This window comes from Colias philodice, chromosome 22, assembly GCF_061535455.1.
Source record: "Colias philodice isolate Cphi_HAF_F1 chromosome 22, ilColPhil1 Martin Lab GWU primary, whole genome shotgun sequence".
In the NCBI taxonomy this organism is placed as follows: Eukaryota; Metazoa; Arthropoda; class Insecta; order Lepidoptera; family Pieridae; genus Colias; species Colias philodice.
This window is the reverse complement of record NC_143107.1, coordinates 2,064,509-2,079,997: the sequence shown is the minus strand read 5'-3', so window position 1 is coordinate 2,079,997 and position 15,489 is coordinate 2,064,509. Positions and strand designations below refer to the sequence as shown.

Genomic DNA, 15,489 nt, shown 5'->3' with positions numbered 1-15,489 from the left:
TTGCGACTCGAGATAACGAATCTGCAACGACATTATCTTGCCCACTTACGTGTCTCAAATCCGTGGTGAACTCACTAATGAATATCAAGTGTCGTGTACGTCTGGGTAACTCTTTCTCGCTATTTACTTTAGAAAATGCATTAATTAACGGTTTGTGATCCGTGTACACCGTTAACTGTCGTCCTTCGACCATATTCCGAAAATGACGAATAGCTAAGTAAATTGCTAATAACTCCCTATCGTACGTACTATACTTGCGTTCAGTCTTAGATAGATTCTTAGAAAAATAACCTAAAGGTAACCATTCATTATTTGCACGTTGTTGTAAAACTGCACCTACATGAGTATCCGATGCGTCCGTCATAAGTGCGAGCGATGCATCGGCCATAGGGTGATAAATAAAAGATGAATAACATAGGGTGATAAATAAAAGATGAATAACTACGTAAAGGTTATATTTCTTTAACTACATAATATATTTATCCGTATGTAATTAATATTCAACCTATGCGACCCACCCGCGTGCCGACAAGCCCGTGACTGTCTATGCATAGCGCACAAACTGTTTATATACGAGTTACCGTGTGAGCTTTCTTAGCGCTACACTTGAAATTCGATAACTCGTAAATTGGCTTGTCGTCGCTACACAATGATTCAACAATCAATATCCAGTTGGTCCATGTCAAAATACATCATTCAACAATCAATATCCAGTAATTGGTCCATTATTGTCCATTTCGTAGATCTGTGAACGTTTGTAATCTTTGATTTTCGGAAAATTATATTGAGGAACTGCAACGTCTATGGATATGAGCAATGGAAGGGGAATAACCGAATTTATGTGGGGAATCATTTTGAAATGTTGGTACCTACTGTTATGTGGTTATTAATTTTATCTTTTTTTTAACACTATCTTAACTTCACATAAATTATGTTTGTATGTAACAGACTCTTTAAGACTTTAAAGAGGAGAAAAGGAGTAGATTTAATCCAAGTTAATTCTGTAGGTACACTTACCAAGGATCGGTGTCATTAAAATAGGTACCAAAACAGTTTACCTAGGTACCTAACTACTGTAAACTATATTTCTATTATTTAATTTACTTATAGTCTGAAAGTAAAGAATTCAGAGGTCGAGTTTGTATTCTTGTTCCTATATTTATAGGTAAATTACAAATAAAAAGTTTATATGATTACATTGAATTACTATTTACTACGTAGTACATAACTACATAGTAACTCAATGTATGATTATATCACAGATTAGGTATTAGTACGAGTAGATTATATTATAATTAATAATTGTAAGTGACGTTGGTTTTAATGCTCTAAGTAAGTGACGTCTCCCCTGAGTATTTATGTTCTGTGGTGACTTTTAACGATCAACTTGTAAATCGTAAATTTTCTAAATTGCCCCACTTTGCACCTAATCTTTAACTAACTTTTATAATAAAAGCTACAATAGGCATGACGAAAGATTTTGAAATCCTCTTCCATAATGTGTGTATACGTTTACTATAAGAAAAACCCTATATTTCGGTAATATACTTAAATTTAACGAAGATAAAAGCCATTTTCCAAAAAATATTTATTAACTGTGCCAAAACAGCTCGCAGGTGTCATGGCGTAGGCGTGACGTCACACTTTGGTAAATACGTAATTATTTGTACGCATTGCGAAGAAAATTAAAAAAATATTTATTTAATATGTGTTATAGAAACGAATTTCAAAGTTTATAAGTGGTGTGCAGTATTGCAGTGTGAATCCACATAAAAATAATGCTCAAAAATGTGTTAGTAATTATTTTAAGCGAGAAAATAATAAGAAATGATTGTATAAAGTTGGCGCGGAGAACCCCGAACCATGTATTCGTGAATTCGCAATTATATTTCTGTTCTGAGTCGATAAAGCATACGTGAAACAATAGAAAATAAATAAAAATGCGTATTCTCAACATATTCATAACAACAAAAAACATCTGACGTGAGTTGTTTACTTAAGCGTGACGTCACGCGTGTTTTAGTCAAAATGGCCAACTGCAGTATTTCAATGTTTTATTTTATTGATAATCTCATTAATCTTAACGTTTTTAAGATTTCTAAGTCACTATATGTAATTTATCTATTATACATTTTCCCTTAAAAACACTAATACGATCATTTATGGATACTGTCGTCATGCCTATTTCCTCAGTGCAATATTATATTTTTTAAAAGTGTAGGTACATACTGGGCTATTGTAAACCAAAACGAAAAACTGCCAAGCAGACAAGGCTAGTTTATTAAAAAAATACGACAAAAACGATTATGTTGGTAGTAAAATGTGCCTATATCTTGGCACGTGTTTCTGATTTTAGTGTTTTGCGTCGTACAAAAATTTGACCTTGCTTTTCGCGATTTGCGAATTATCAATGAGGAACGCGTACCTAGTTTTATCAAACAGTGAAATGTTAACCTTGAAGCGTAACTAGGTAGTAATCTTTGCCAAACATGCGTTGTGTATTTATTATTACATAAATAAGAAACGCCTTCATTTACCTACACATGATAAGATTTAAAAACTATGTAATTACGAATTGCGCACATACGAATTGAATTCATCGAGATAGTATGTACTACGTACTAGAGAGGCGATCGCTACTACACTCTCTTTAACACGAGCTAGAGGCAAGAATCACAAGTCTCTTTAGTCTGTGTCGGACTGTGCCCCCCGCTTGCCGCGTCAACACGTGTTATTGCTCTGTTCAAAATGCCTTCGTGTGTGCTAAGATATTGTTTTAACAGTTCCCATAATAGAAGAAGAAATGAAAAACCAATTAAAATATTACCAACTGTTTTTATGTTGTAAACTAATCCAATTATTTTTACTCCTTTCAAGAGAAAAGTTTTAATATTTCAAATAAACAAAATAATAATCTTGCAATAACTAAATTCAACTTAATTATACTAAACTTTATTATTTTTCAGACTGGAAACACTAATAGAACGAAAGCCGCTAGAGAGATTAAAGAGAAACATTATATCCACTTATCCAATAATACATGAGAGAGTGCTGTTGTTGATGACACATTTTTTGATTTATAAAAGGTAATGTTTTAATTAAAAATAGGAAATAATATTATTGTAATATTGTAATAAGTATCTCTCCAATTTTTACTTAGTAATTGAGGTATGCACTAAACAGTATTCTCGAAGAATGTTCATATTTGTTGTTTGGAATTTTGACTTTGATCGTTAATAACAACTTGATACACAATCACTAACAAAAAAAATGTACAGACCAAAATTCCAACCTAAATTAGACTTTAACTCAACCAAATAAGGTTGAATTTATTTTTTGTATATTGACCAACTTGCTTAGCCAGTTAAAATTTATTGTTGTATGTTTTTTACTTTTTTTACCCTTAAAATTATTATAATAAACTTAATTTTGCTTTAGCTTTTATTTCGTTCAAGTAGAATTTTGACAAACACATTTAAAGTTAAATTTTGTAAAGGATCGTGTATCTTATAAACTAGCTGTGCTCCGCGGTTTCACCCGCGTGGCTCCGCTCCTGTTGGTCTTAGCGTGATCATATATATAGCCTATAGCCTTCCTCCATAAATGGGCTATCTAACAAAGAAATTATTTTTCAAATCGGACCAGTATTTCCTGAGATAGAAACAAACACTTCAGCTTTATAATATTAGTATAGATTTTAATGATTGAATATTTTGTATTACGAATTTTCCGATGACAATGGCGAATATAATATTTTCAGGGAATTTGGTTCGTCAATAGAAAAAGCGTTATACAACAATATGACCGTACCAGAATTCATAGATAGGCTGCTAAAGAAACGCGCTGTAGCGTTCTATAAACTTTTATCTGGTGAGAGTGGGTAAGTTTTGTTGTACTGTTGTTATTTTTTTTTTATTGTGTGATGTTTACTTTATTATTGTTTGTTATGTTTTTGTAAGAAGAAAGGGAAAAGCGGCGAGATCTGGGAGAGGCCTACGTTCAGCAGTGGACAGGAATAGGCTGATGATGTTTATGAAACTGAAAACTCCCAATTTTTTTTTTTAATTTATTCATTTTAACACACTTTTTTAGTGTTTGATTTTACGCGAGTATTATACATTTAGAAATTAAAGACCACGCTCGCTGTAAGTGTTCGAAACGTCGGGAAAATAATATAATGAATAAATCGCGTTTAAAATCCGTTAAAAAGTCTTTAATTTCTACAATTTTTTTAGTTTTTCCCTCTATATTTGTATGTAACTGACATAAGAGCCATTTTAAATGTACAGATTTAATTCAAAATTACTTAATCACTTATCAAGGATAAATGATAATACAATAATTTCATGAGTTTAACTTATTTAAGCGCATTTTTTTATTTTATATTATTTCTTCCAATCTCCATAGCAACGATGGCTGGGAACAAATAGTGGTTAGGGAGCCAGGTGCAAATTTGGTTAACTATTTCCTCTCAAGAGATAATTCGTCAGACGCATGAGAGTATAGTATTATAAAGCCTCGTGAACGTCAGCTGGCGCTCGGTTGGGGGGGTGAGCGGTTGTAGCCTCCCACGCACATAGGAAAAAAAATACATTCATTCATTCATTTCCTCTCAGCTAAAAATTTGTCAAATTGTAGCTAACCCAATATCTCAACGAAAAAAAATAGTCAGCTGGTTACAACATGGTGTATTATACGTCAGCTGGTGTCTCGAACATGAAAGTTAAATTTAAAGAAAAATTTATTTTCCGTTATTTCCTCTCAAACAAAAATTTACCTGATGATAGCTTATATGTAACTGTGGATAAATATATATGTCAGCTGGCTGTATCTTGGTAGAAAAACCGTCAGCTGATACGGGAGGCTACAACCGCTCTTCCCCCCAACCGAGCTCCAGCTGACGTTCACGAGGCTTCATAATACTATACTTTGATGCATTTTACTAATTACCGCTTGAGAGGAACTTGGTCTTAAAATCTGCTGCTGGCTCCCGGACCATAGGTACATTACAACAGAAACCGCCCCTTGAACTAGACACTTGTCTGAGCTACGATGAAATCAAACTTAGTGCTATGGTCTACATTAGTGGGTACACTGAGTGTATCAACGATGGGAATAGATGTAATAATGGTATCGTTAATGAAGATAATGTGCAAGCAGAGGCTGTTATTATTGGTAAGATTGGATGAAATAAAATTTTGAAAGAAATTATTGTTACATAATTGTAATTTATCATTTACTAGCTGTTCCCCGCCCCCCGCATTGTTCCGCTCCTGTTCGTCTTAGCGTGATGATAAATGGACTATCTAACACTGAAAGAATTTTTCAAATCGGACCAGTAGTTCCTCAGATTAGTGCGTTCAAACATACAAACTCTTCAGCTTTATAATATAAGTATAGAAAAGGCAGATCACAAATAACCACTTAATTTATGATACAATCTTACCATTAACTAAACACTTGGCCCTTCAAGCCGGATTTTTAATTTTACAAAGTTTGAAGCTCCATGTAAAAAATTAACGAAAGGTTAATTTTTTGAATTTGAATTCATTAAAAATCCTTAGCCCTAACGTGTTTTGACAAATAAAATATTCCTTTCTTTATTTTTACCTTCATTCTAGGCCTAATCGGTCCGCGTTTCGAGCGTCCAGAACGTATGGAATACGAAGACATAACGGAACAACAGAATGTTCTAGAAAATGGTTATGGCGAGGAAGTCACTCCCACGACGTGTCTAAATGTATTAAAAACTACGTATGTGAGGAATAACCAGTCGGCCAAACATATGTGGAGGCAGATTTGGTCGGAGTTCTATCAGGTTGGTTTTTTTTAGAATTTTTTTTAGTTTTTTATAGGATTTTTTTATTGGTATTTGTGTAAAATAATTGCGGAAAATAATGCAAGTCACTCCTACCACGTGTCTAAATGTATTGAAAACTACGTATGTGAGGAATAACCAGTCGGCGAAACATATGTGGAGGCAGATTTGGTCGGAGTTCTATCAGGTTAGGTTTTTTTAGGATTTTTTTTTAGTTTTTTATAGAATTTATTTATTAGTATTTGTGTAAAATAATTGCGGAAAATAATGCAAGTCACTCCTACCACGTGTTTAAATGTATTGAAAACTACGTATGTGAGGAATAACCAGTCGGCGAAACATATGTGGAGGCAGATTTGGTCGGAGTTCTATCAGGTTAGGTTTTTTTAGGATTTTTTTTTAGTTTTTTATAGAATTTATTTATTAGTATTTGTGTAAAATAATTGCGGAAAATAATGCAAGTCACTCCTACCACGTGTCTAAATGTATTGAAAACTACGTATGTGAGGAATAACCAGTCGGCGAAACATATGTGGAGGCAGATTTGGTCGGAGTTCTATCAGGTTAGGTTTTTTTAGGATTTTTTTTTAGTTTTTTATAGAATTTATTTATTAGTATTTGTGTAAAATAATTGCGGAAAATAATGCAAGTCACTCCTACCACGTGTCTAAATGTATTGAAAACTACGTACGTGAGGAATAACCAGTCGGCGAAACATATGTGGAGGCAGATTTGGTCGGAGTTTTATCAGGTTGGTTTTTTAAGGATATTTTTTAGTTTTCTGTAGGATTTATTTATTAGTATTTGCGTAAAATAATTGCGAAAAATAATGCGAAATTCTGTTCGTGTAGGAAATGTTTTTTTTTTTATTTGGGGGTAGTAAGAATAATGCAAAATTGTACTGGTGTAGTAAAATTGTACTTCTATATTATGATAATTTCTATACATTTGTGTGATTTTATTACTATTTACAAAGATTCTGATAATGTAATTTAATATTGTTCTCGTATACTGATTGTGATTTCTAAATAGTTGCTTATTTTTTAAAAAATTTAATAAAATTTTTAGGATCGAAAAAAACATGTATTATGCATGTTTTTTGCATGCTTCGAAAAAATCAGTTTAATCCATTTTAAGACGTGTATACACATATTTAATGTTGAAAATTCGTAGCATAGACGTAAAAATATATCGTTTTTTCACACCGAAGATTTTTTTTTTTCATAAATCAAACAAAAAATCTCGCAAAATACTATTTTTTCTTTCAACTTACAGGCACACAGCTACACATACCAAGAGCTAACAGCATATGTGAATATAACAGAAAAACCGGATGAAAAGAAGTTTCTAGAACGTTATGTGAAGACACAACGCGGTGTGTTCGATAATGAGCTCTATTACAAGCGGATAAGTGTTATAGCGGAATGCGCTTTATTGGAAGCAGAATATAGGGGAAAAGATGGGGGAAATGTGTTTTTGAATGTTATTGGATGTGGTAAGTATATTAATTTATACTTATATTGTTACTAGCTTACTAGCTGTGCCCCGTGGTTTCACCCGCATTGCTCCGCTCTTGTTGGTCTTAGCGTGATAATAATATATAGGCCTATACCTTCCTCGATAAATGAGCTATCTAACACCGAAAGATTTTCTCAAATCGGACCAGTAGTTTCTGAGATTAACGCGTTCAAACAAACAAACTCTTCAGCTTTATAATATAAGTATATATAAGCTTATTAGTTGGAGCTTTCTGCAAGTGACTTCGCCCGCGCAGTCAAAGAAAAACACGCATAGATCCCGTTCTTGTGGGATTTCCGGGATAAAATGTAGCCTATATGATTGTTATTCTGGGTCTTCAAATACCTACATGGCAAATTATTGTTATCGGTTCAGTAGAATTTGCATGAAAGAGTAACAAAATCCATACATACATACTCATAAACTTTCGCATTTATAATATTAGTAGGATTAACTAGCATTTCGATCCGGCTCCGCCCTGCTTGTGAACAAAGGGTTTTAAAAGTAAATTTATTCAAAAAACGTTTTATCATTCCAGGTCTAGGCGTTTGGAAGATGAGTCCGCACCAAACTGACGTGTACGTGCTCACGTTTCTGGAGCGAATTCGAGCTTTTCTCAAGAAGGATTTGTTGAACCATGTGTCTGATGTCAACTTTGCGTATATAAAACCCAGTAAACCTATAGTAGGTGAGTTATCAAATTGCTTTTACTAAGAATAACACTTAAAAAAAACAAAAGCACAATATTAAAATTATTAAGACTATTAATATATTTGCTCGTAAAAACTAAACCAATTTTAATCTAATATTTGTAATTGTTTTAAACATAAATTAAAAATTATCATATTTATGTCATCATGTAAAATTATCTTTAGTAGAATACTTATTTGTATTTAAACTACTACCTATTTATTAAAAATGCAATGTTCTAAATATCGGTATTATATTGTAATAACGGTATGATACGATAACGAAATGACATACCGATTTATAATAACGATATCGGTTTTAATATGACATTGTAAATGTGAATTTTTTACAGATTTGTTATCAAATAAATCTGCATCCGGTGCATCGCCTACCGAGAAACGAATATTCTTTGAGAGTAAACGACATCCTCAAGGTAAGATTATTGTAATATAATTACCAATTTTAGTTATAAATATGTGCCAGATAAATGTTTTAGATCCTTGTAGATAGTGAAATTAATGAAATTCAAGATTTAAATAAACACTTATTTGTATTGATTAACATATTTTTTTACTTATATGACAAACATTAGGTTATAGTACATAGATCTTAAACTTTGCCAAATAACGTATTTGATTTTTGAAGTGAAAACTTCTTTAGCGGCGTTGAGCACTTTTTCTGTAATGGGTATAAAATCTTAAACTCGCGTCAGGACACGTGACCTGATCGAAAAAGCGTAAGACGGATACCATTCCAAAATATCAAACATGCTCAACGTTAATAATCAAGTTTTCACTTCTGCCGGCACTCCCCCAGTGCAACCTGTCTTTTTTTTCTCAATTAATATTAATTTTATCTCCATCACATCGAATTTTGGTTTCCTGACAAAATGTAATTGTTTCATCTTCTTATAATTGATAATTTTTATTCAAAGGTGGTATAAACGTACAAATAGAACAAAGGGAACCATCTTCCAAACTGACGGGCGAACACGCGGGAAAATTGTTAGTCATGACGTACCCTTGGGATGGTAATGCACATCCGGGTAATGATGGTAAGTATGTATTTATATTTTATACTAGCTGCTCCGCGCGGTTTCACCCCCGTGGCTCCACTCCTGTTGGTCGTAGCGTGATGATATATAGCCTATAACCTTCCTCGATAAATGGGCTATCTAACACCGAAAGAATTTTTCAAATCGGACCAGTAGTTCCCGAGATTAGCGCGTTCAAACAAACAAACAAACAAACAAACAAACTCTTCAGCTTTATAATATTAGTATAGATGTAGTTTACTTATAATTCAAAGCGTTTTATATGAACGATAAATTCGCGTCTTGATGATATTTTTCACTGTTATTATTTTGTTTTAAGTAGGGTTATTATGGCGTATTATAGGCTTTTAAAATTGGCATTTTACTATAAATGTGACAGCCCTTTTGTCTATAAGGGTTTATAATTAAAACAGCTAAAATGATAAGAAGCGAAGTCATGGGATTTTTAGATGTTTTTTTTCTATAATACGTATTAGTTTCGCTAGTTAGTTAGAAATATTGTCATAGATGCTCCGTGATGCGTGATGCTCCATGATGTTAATATAATTGTTCAATTCTAACCCATAGTTCTTGCGATTAGCTCGTTTACCAAGCAAATTATGGTAGATAGTCTATTATTTCCTTAATTTATTATTTTTTTACTTCCAGGCTAGGAAGTCTATGAGGGTCTGGTGACCCGGCAGCGGCTTGTTCCACACAAGTATCGGAACTCCACAACGCACACATCAACTCGGCTATATCTGGGGTTAATACTAGAGTTGTAGGCCGATATGGGTTGAAAACGTTATCGGAATACTGCGTTGCCTTGACAACGTAAATAACGGTATCGGTGGGGAGTGATAACGGTATTTGGTTGGGTGGGGTAACGGTATTGGGTTGATGTGATAACGGAATTAGGTTGATGTGATAACGGTATTGAATAATCGTGATAACGGTATTGAAGAAACGTGAAAACGGTATTATGTTAACGTTATAACGGTATTGGGTTGATGTGACAATGATTTAGGTTTGGGTTGTAACAATACCGGTTTTGAAGGTTGCTTTGGTACGGTTATTGGGAAAGTTATGTATAATAACAATAGTTGACACTTTTTATATGTATAGCACAGTAATTGCTATAATTTGTTTTGTTTAGGCATGTCCTACATAGCCTCGAAGTCATGGTAAACATTTTTTAGCAACAAAATTGTTGCGGGCAACACTCTGTGAGAGTAATTATTATTGAAATATTCTCAACTAGCTTACCGCCCGCGGCTTCGCCCGCTTTGTCTAAAACCTAATAAATTATAATATACTAAAACCTTCCTCTTGAATCACTCTATCTATTAAAAAAAACCGCATCAAAATCCGTTGCGTAGTTTTAAAGATTTAAGCATACAAAGGGACATAGGGAAATAGGGACAGAGAAAGCGACTGTTTTATACGTAGTGATTAAACAAAGTCTTCAACATCAATGTTGATCAACAAATGTTTATCGTGAATATGAGGCTCAACTCCGAAATATAGTGTCTTACTAAATTACTATGAATAGACATAGGCTTTACGAGTAGTAGCAATACGTAATGTAGTGTATCGATTATAACGATTTTTGAATATTAGTTTTATGGCGAAAACGAAAAATAACTAATAGTTACTTTTTCGTCGTTGCTTTTTTTAAAGAAAGCTTTTGCGACATAAAAATTTGTCCGAAAAATGTTGTAAAATATTACAACGAGCTGAAATTGAACATGTGAATTACGATCAATAGGTATTTCATTTTTAAAACTAAATATAGTGCATCTATATATAATTATTTAACTTTAAAATACACACTTCTCACATCGAAGTTTGTATAGATTTTACGCCAAAAAAGAATCAACCTTTAACTACACTATCTAGTACGCGAATAAATTTCAAATTTATAACCGTTAATAACGGCTATGCTATTGAATCATATCGGTATGATACCGGTATCGATAACGGTACCGAATTGTAGTGATTTCGATATCGCACTAATGTTAAACGCACAGTATCAATAATTTGAATGAAAAAGACTGATAATTGTATGAATGTGGCTTTATATTAAGGTGTAATTAATGTTGTCTTTGTCTATTTAATCTATGACGTGAAAAAAAAAGTGGCAAAAATAAAAAATTAAACTTTTAAACTTGAAAATAAACTTTAGCTTTAGCTATTAGTTAATTTCACATTATAGTAGGTTTTTTTAAAGTCTCAGAACTGTTATTTTATGTCGAATAAAGGAGTTAATAACATGCGTGTATAATATAACACTAAAAAAATACTAAACAACAACGGTGATATTTAGTATTCAATAATAATTGGTAAATTTTTAACTTACGGATATTATAATATTTTATTTTCAATTAGAATATCAAAATTGTGTGCGTTCAATTTATCATAGAAAAAAATGAATATGCAATTTTTAATTGACGTTAAAAGGCGTATAAAATGAAGTATTATTTTATAAAATTTAACATAGTTTGATATGATTCATTTATTCTCATTTTAATTGGTATTTCTATGGTGCCAAAATTAGTCTAATTTAAGATAACGTCAAAATAATAATCGAAAATTTTCAATTCAAGATATTTTATTTTTATATTCTACTTTCGCAGTTTTTAATTGACTACGATAAGAAGGCTGAAAATTCATTTTATGTAACTTTTTCACTTGCCTTTTTGTATCTAACGAAAACTTTTCGATATTATTATTTAAAGATATAAAAAATTGTTTGTAGTATTCATTGAGGTATTATTACTACGTATAGAGAGTCCTCTCTTACCACGAACAAAATCTGTGCGGCAATCGCGGCGGCGCGGGGCGGCTAGTTAGTCATAGATATAAGCGATGTTTGAGACGCTTGGCTCTAACTCGTGTTACAAATAGTGTAGTAGCGATGCCCTCCAGTACGTAATACATAGTAACTCAATGGTAGTATTCTATTTTATTAAACACATACGTGTAGGAAATTGATACATAAATCAGATATAGGTTATTACTTATTAGTTTAGATTTTAGTAACTCATAGAAAATGTTAACATTTATTATCATATTTAGCGTTCGTTTGCTTATTGCACGCCTCATAAGCGAAGCGTTGAGGTGGGTACTACTGTCACTTCGCGCAAAACATCTGATTTTTCAAACTTAAAATGTCTTTATGTATCATACATTGCACTTGTAAGATAATACATACACACACATATTAAGAAAAAACACTATTTTTAACGTTCATGATATTTTTGATGTCATTTTTGTTATTTAAACTAGTTAAAAAACAGTTTAAAAAAGTTCTGTCTTGGACGTCCGTGTGTCTGTATGTGCGGATCCTTTTTCTTGTTAACACGATAGCGACCGAAATACTTTACTAATCGAGTCTTTTTTTTTCTCTTACGCTTGAGTATGCTCAGGAATAGAACCCTTTCATTTTTCAGGGTCTGATTCGATGTGGTTTAATTGTTATTAAATAAACAAAAATAATAATTAATAAATATTTATTAAAAAAAAATTATGAGGCGTGCACTTTTGGATTTTCCAAATTTTTTCAATATACGCTACTGCTATTTGTATTAGTTCCAATAAAAACATTTTTGATTTGAAAAAGTATAATATCTTTTCATATTATATGTTTAAAAATAATAAATTATTATCATTATTCTAACGGTGCATTTAGATCAAACGAGCGAATGCTCATTCTAAATCCCCTTTGTCAAATTATTTCAGTGTAAACGGGCGTAGAACATTCTTTCGTTGTTCTAAGTGCGTTCGAAAAGATTCTATGCAATCTGAACAACACTGAATACTAGTTTTTAGTTTACACTAAAAGATCACGAAAGAATACTCTTGCTCTAGCTATATGTTCGTTTGGTGTAAATGCACTGTTAGGCTAGAATTAACGGTAAAAGTTGTCTTTACTATTTTTTAAGGCACACAAATTTGGCTAATATTGTTTTTTTTTTTTAAATTTGTATTTGAATGACGCTGTGTGCTGTTATTTATCAATTTCATTAAATTTATAAGATATGATATTAGATTTTTTTTTTGGTTTGTCGATGATAATACATTATTTTATATGTATGAGTTTAAAGTTGTGTTTATAATTTTGTTATGAATTGTATCATTTTACTTACTATAAACTGTGTTTATTTTTTATTCAATGTAATTTATTACAGAGCATACCGTTTTTGTAATATAGACTAATGAATAAATGTTAATCATATTTTGTTTTAATGCATTTCTATAGATTTGTGTACGTTTGAAAAATCCGTTTTGAGTGCGTTCATTTATTAATGTTTTAATTTTTTATTGTTTTATCATAGTTGCAGAGTTCTTGCCTCTTTTCAAAATAATTGTATTTGACTAAACGTAGGAACAATTTTCTATGAATTCTCTAAAATATGTTTAATATGTATTATGTAAGTTGAAATAGTTTTGAAGAATTACATAGTGTTTTATAATTCTCCACCACGTTCCTACACATTGAAATATAACGATAATTAAAAATTTGCAGTGAAACGAAACAGTTTTGATCGCGAATGTCGAATATTATTTTAGAAATCTTTGTAGGTTATAAGACCGCATTTATTATAAGTTTATTTATCAGTCTAGTTATATATTTGTCACACGATACAGTACATAAAAATAATATTTTAAATGTTCATTTTTCTGATATATTTTTTTGCTTTTTTTTGTATTTTGTCAATGTGTACTATTTATTATTATCCAGCAAGCAGTAAGCATCCAAAAACTTCCAGCGGATTACCACGATGTCTTAAAGCATTATTATATCCAGTTTGAGAAAGAGATGGCGCTAGACGACCTATAGTTCTGTCTCTTTTACACACTGGAAATAATACTGCTTTAAGAGGTGGTAACATTCATGAATATTAAAACGAACGAATCTATAATGTTTTTGTTTTAACAAAATGTAAGAACAAGTAGTGAGTAATGTATGCCTAATATGTAATAATGTAGATAATATCTATGTTATAACTGAATGTTTGTTACGTTTTAGTGAAAATATATGCTGATGTTTTATATTATTCCTTGTTTTATTTAAATATACCTACTCCGATTTCCTGCTGATCGAAATTTGATCACAATAATACATTTAATAGGAAAATGGGGCGAAAATTTGCTAGCGTAAGATCTAAAAATGTTGCTACCTGAAAAAACGCCCGAAATAAATAATAAAATGAACCAACTATTTTTAACTGTACCTAACTGATGTTCACAATGCGAGTTTCGCCTACTTTCTCCCTAGGCTTAGAGCATTAAAGTTGGTTTAATGCTCTAATAGACTTTCTCCATTTAGCTTTAGTTATTTGTTCAAGTTCTCAATTTAGCTTTACGTAAATTATGTTTCCAACAGCTATAGAAAAACAAACTCTTCTAGAAAGTTTCATGTGTTCAATCCGTATTGAACTACGAAAATAAATAAGTACTATAATAATATTATATTCAACTAAGAATAGGAAGGTTTAATTTCTGTAAAATATCACTTGAAAAATACACATACACATCATTTATTTATGCTTTATATTGCTCTGAATAAATTACAAATTGAGTCTTAACCTAAAATACATTGCAATGTAACAAACGGCGGCCTTGTCGCTAAATAGCGATTTCTTCCAGACATCTGGTTGTACATAGAGGAATTAAGTAAAGAATAGGAGTAGAGTAGAGCACAAATAAATCTCTTATATATATAAAATTCTCGTGTCACAATGTTAGTCTGCATACTCCTCCGAACCGGGTGGACCGATTCTCATGAAATTTTCTGTGCATATCGGGTAAGTCTGAGAATCGGCCAACATCTATTTTTCATATGTACCACGGACGAAGCCGGGGCGGGCCGCTAGTATATTATAACTATGTAACTACTTACAGAAATAAAATAAATAAGAGCCTAACATAACATAACAACCCTGAACCCCTTTTGCGTTTCAATAATAAGTTTGTTTTATTTTTACCTAAGTACATCAAATTTTCATACACACGTTATTTGTAAATTAAAATGAAACGCAGAACAGATCCTATTCTTAGTTGAATCGAATAGTGTATCATCATGATACGTGGAACTTGGAAGAGATACTAAAATACGTAACGAAGACGACCCACTGCGTAATAAAATCACACTGCAGTCATAATAGAGATTGTTATGTAAACATAACCTATTAATAGATTACCTACTAGTAATACCATCGAGATACGAAAAACATTCTACTATGGTACCTAAGCTATATAGTGCATCTGAATATGCAAACAGGTCGTCACAATAGTATGACCCTACCACAGACTAATAATAATATACTACGTATACAACTTATACCTAGCAATCACCTTCAGTGCCGTCCAAGCTTTATTTGATTGCATCGAACATAGAGTTGTCATGAGCGTAACTACATTTAAA

General features: G+C 31.9%; 1 protein-coding gene and 1 pseudogene across 2 annotated transcripts in view; both read left to right on the top strand.

The window, feature by feature from the left end:
• Positions 1–15,489, top strand: part of LOC149478319 (ADP-ribosylarginine hydrolase CG3568-like) — a 78,370-nt gene that overhangs the window by 47,539 nt on the left and 15,342 nt on the right. The gene's annotated exons all lie outside the window — the stretch shown is intronic.
• LOC149478320 (ADP-ribosylarginine hydrolase CG3568-like) lies at positions 2,965–10,287 on the top strand (annotated as a pseudogene). Its single transcript, XR_016317394.1, has 9 exons — positions 2,965–3,086; positions 3,761–3,876; positions 5,002–5,175; positions 5,622–5,818; positions 7,094–7,313; positions 7,875–8,024; positions 8,379–8,459; positions 8,961–9,084; positions 9,729–10,287. The product of XR_016317394.1 is annotated as an ADP-ribosylarginine hydrolase CG3568-like (transcript).